Consider the following 4,398-nt stretch of genomic DNA (forward strand, 5'->3'; position numbering starts at 1 on the left):
TCAAACAAGGCAGGAAAGTATAAGGAAAAACTCAACCTGTAAACAACAAAGACTACAAAAGAAAGTAACCTATAGCCTACAATCACCAACATACCACATATAAAACCACTCCAGAAGTGAGTAGCATGCTCAGGACATAAAGGCCAATACCCCCAGCCTGCTGGATATAGGAGGTAGTGTAATATGAAGGTATATGAGCAGAGAAATAGGGTCACAGTACCAGACTCATGGACTCGATATTTTGGTAGATAGGAGGCCACCCAACAGTAGGGTACCAGCTAAAGATCAACCACAAGCAGGCAGCCAGTTGAAACCATGGAACACTATGCAGTGGAGAAAGGGAGTCATACGGTACTAGCTAAAGGAGAGAAGGCATTAGGGTGCAAGCAGACGTAAATGAAGTGGAAGGTGGAGGGAGGTTAAAAGGCCTAATGGCAAATATGACTATAGTAACTAAACTATTGCCTTGTTAACATGTCCCTTTGGTATTCCCTTATTCTTGGAAAGATACTATCACTTAGTAGAGGGGATCCCACTAGCGGTAGGAATTCAGAATTGCAAGGTGAGGAAGTTGACCACAACTTAAACCAAGCGACTAGGAGAGGATGGTCAAACTTTAACAACAGTCAGACCTCAAAGTGACTAGCCTAGGCATTTCCCAATGAGAATCTCACAAGCATGGAGAAAGACATCTACTGCTGCCAGTACTGACCACTAGCAAAGCAAGGAAGGCGACTATGGCAAAACTAATAAAGCCCTCTAAGCATAACAGGACTACTGGGCAAGGCCCAGATGACTTCCCAATCAAGCGAATAGAGAACAAGCGAGGCAAGGGTAGAAGAGACTATTGAAGAGAAACCATATCCCTAGGCAAGAACAATCAAGAGGGCAGAGAGGAGAGTGGCTGGCCTACAATACTTGACTGGTATTGTCAAACTCTATGGGTGGAAAATAGAAGCAACTAAGTATGCTGAACTGGGGGTTCCTGGATGCCGCTATGTATACAGACACCTCATCCAATCCTAACATTGTGTGACTCATACCTCCACATCACTATATACTGTGACTCATAAGTGTGAGTCATATGAGATCCTCAGCTGACTTATATGAGTCAACTGTGCAACAGGCATAAATCAATTATAATCATCCTAACAAGTCATCTGCGCTATATGTGTCACATGAAGGAGACTTGTAACTCATAAGTATGAGTCACACATAAAAGTCATAACCTCATATAGCTTACAACTGTGAGTGATCACATAACAATAAACATCTATGACTCGCAAAGGCAAGTTATGTGAAAATGTTTTTCCTTCACTCCAATCTGTCTTATCACAATCTGGTTTGTGACAGATAGAGTATAATCTTTATCAGTCTTCAGATGTTATTACTTTATAACAATTGATAATTGTCAGTCAGATAATTTTACAACTTTCACATATGACTTATCCTTATAATTCATATATATTACATATCAAATACACTTTACAAATATAAGTTATTATAATATTTATAATTACTTTTAGTATGTTATACAGTGAACTTACTGGAGGTTGCTGATAGATCTTACATAACTCATCTTTTGAGCGATAGAGTATGATAATGGAGAGATAGGAGTCACAGTTGGATTAGTATTATATGAGATGCTAGGAAAAGTGGCAGTTTTTTACCTATCTAGTTAAGTTCTTTTATAACAACTTAATGTATTATACCAAGTTATGGGTCAACCCCTAGTAATGGGTCAATTTCAGCCTACCTGTAAAATCATCAAAAATTGCCACAACCTAGTCAATATTAACTCTGCTAGCCTCAAACCTTGTAAAATAAAAGCTTTTAATTGTCAAATGATGTACAAAAAAGAGTATTTCAGAATAATACAAATTGTAGTATTGAGACCCAAAAGGGATATTTCTTGATTCAATCACTATTGTCCTCAGAATCAGAGCTTAAAAGGGCTTGAGAGTTAACCTTTTTTTATGAGGAGTGCTGAGTACGGGTGGTACTTCGAGCCATGTTGTTAGAAATTGGATATTCCTCCCAGAAAATATGAGCTATTAGTTTGAAGATAGGACAAAATAAAATATTTTCCACTTACAGATTTAATGGACTCATCACAGTCCATCTCATCCACCTCTTCATCTATTATCTGCAAATTCTCAACAGCCTTTGGCTGGCATCTCGCCTTTTTCTTGGAAGTAACCGCTTGCAATTTGGATTTCTGTTGCTGTCATGAAATCTGCTTCTTTGCTGCCAAACTTTTTCTGCGCATATTATTACTCTCACTCTTTTTGTAAAGCTTAGAAAGAACTGAAGTATGAACAATAAGGCCACCCTTAATCTGGTAGCAGTCTGTAGTACTGAGCTTGACAGCCTGAAACCTGTTAATAGTTACGGCATCAAGAACAGACTGGGCATTTACCTTACTAGACAAGTCCAAAGCTTGGTTTAAAAGAGTACGACTTGCATTATTGAATTCAACATGCTGAGCCTCCTCCCTGATCTTATCGAGTTCAGATAAGGTCTCTGCCCATGAGGTGAGGGAATGCAGTCCAGCATACTGTTTATTATTAGTCTTGGACTAATGTGTGCAGAATTGAAGTGTATATTGACTCAAAACACTCTGCCAATGGAATAGGATCATGCCACTTGTCCTCCAAGCGGATACAATATTCCTCTCACTCATGGCCTTAGCCCTTACCTTGTGGTACCTTGTATAAAAGTCACCTTTATGCATTGCCCAATTCAGTCTGTGGTCATGGAAAAAGTCTTCCAACTTCTTTCGATAACTGGTTCCCATAGGAGAGAAGATTCCAATATCCAAAAGTTGAACAACATGTGTTGTATGATCAGGAAGACATCTCAGGTGGATGTTTATCTTAATGCAGTATTCAATGAACTTGATATTATTGATATGAGAGCTGTATTTATCCAAAACCAGTATTCAATGATATTTGATTCCATTTTCTGGCCTGGATTTTAGTTCGAAGATCATCATCAATCACACTCTGTCGTGGTGTACCCTGCCTTTAAGTGAGTGAAATAAGCATCTGTATTCTTCTCATAGTTGAGGTTACTATGATGTCCCATCAAGTGGGCCTTCGAGGCATGAATAATCAGCTGCGGAAATCGATTTTCAATTTCCAGAAATAGCTTCTACTATAGTAACCCAAAACCACTTTCTATCCTGCATAATCCTTGGATTCTTCCTCCCAGTACGGCATAGGATCGTGCCACCATCTCCCAAACCTAGTGCAAATCCCTTCTTATCAGTATTCCAAGTATTTTGTAGCCTGATATGATATTTGCACAGCATATTGTAGTAGCGATTGAGGTGTTTTTTAAAAATTGCTGGATCGGTAGCAATGGATTTTTGCTTATCCAATGTCTTCCCTACCTTGAATTGAATCTCCAGATGTCTTGTAAGAAACTGATCAACCCAATGCTTCCCAACTTCTCCAGTTTTTCCTTTCATTTTCTGCAACTAGTAAACCAGATCCAAATCATGTCTCTGGCTGAGTTGGATTCCTCTATCATCCCTGTCTTTGATTCTCTCAATGATGACACTCTCTTCAACCTTGGTAAGTAGTTGCTGCTACTTATGAGCCCTTGGAGCAGGTGTAGTCTTTTCTCGAAGCCAGTTTTGCAAAGTTGTGTTGGAGAGACTAAAGAGTGTGGCAATCTTGCATAATGAGAGCTCAGAATAGTTAATTCTGTGCTGCAGAGCAGCTTGAATCATGCTCTCTCTATCAGCTTTCTGGGAGCCATGAAAGATCAGATTTGGATAGCTTGTTGTTAAAAATGCGTAAGTTGTAGGAGTATTGTATTGGGACTAAAATCTTAGAGGAAAATAGGCAAGATAGAACAAAATAGCCTGCCTTAAATACTTACTCCCTTCACCTGATATTTTTCCTACATTAACCTGAAACCTACAGCCTAACTGCTGGGAATTAATTCTTGGGAATTTCCCAACCCTCAGCTCCAATAATCAGCTTTTATACCAGAGTGATAAATGATGATTACGTGATGCCAAAAGTTTGCTCTTAGATATTTTGGCATTATACTTTACAGTTATATAGACTAGGTCTATTGCTACTATTATGTAGATTATTAGATCCAGGGAGGAAGGATTGAGTCGGTACTTACCATTTTTGATAATTTTACAGCTCGGGCGAAACTGACCCATTACTTGGGGTTGACCCATAACTAGGTATAATACGTTAAGTTCTTTCCTATACTATAATTTTGAATTAATATCTTCTTATCTAAAATATTCCCTGTGGTACTAACATATTTCACTGTGAAACTACCCATCATAGAAAAATCATCCCAAATTACCTACTATATTGACTGGGGCACCCGGAGCTTGCAGCCCCCAGGCGATACATGTGCTCATGCGAA

This window comes from Tuber melanosporum, assembly GCF_000151645.1.
Source record: "Tuber melanosporum whole genome shotgun sequence assembly, scaffold_1, strain Mel28".
Taxonomy (NCBI): Eukaryota; Fungi; Ascomycota; class Pezizomycetes; order Pezizales; family Tuberaceae; genus Tuber; species Tuber melanosporum.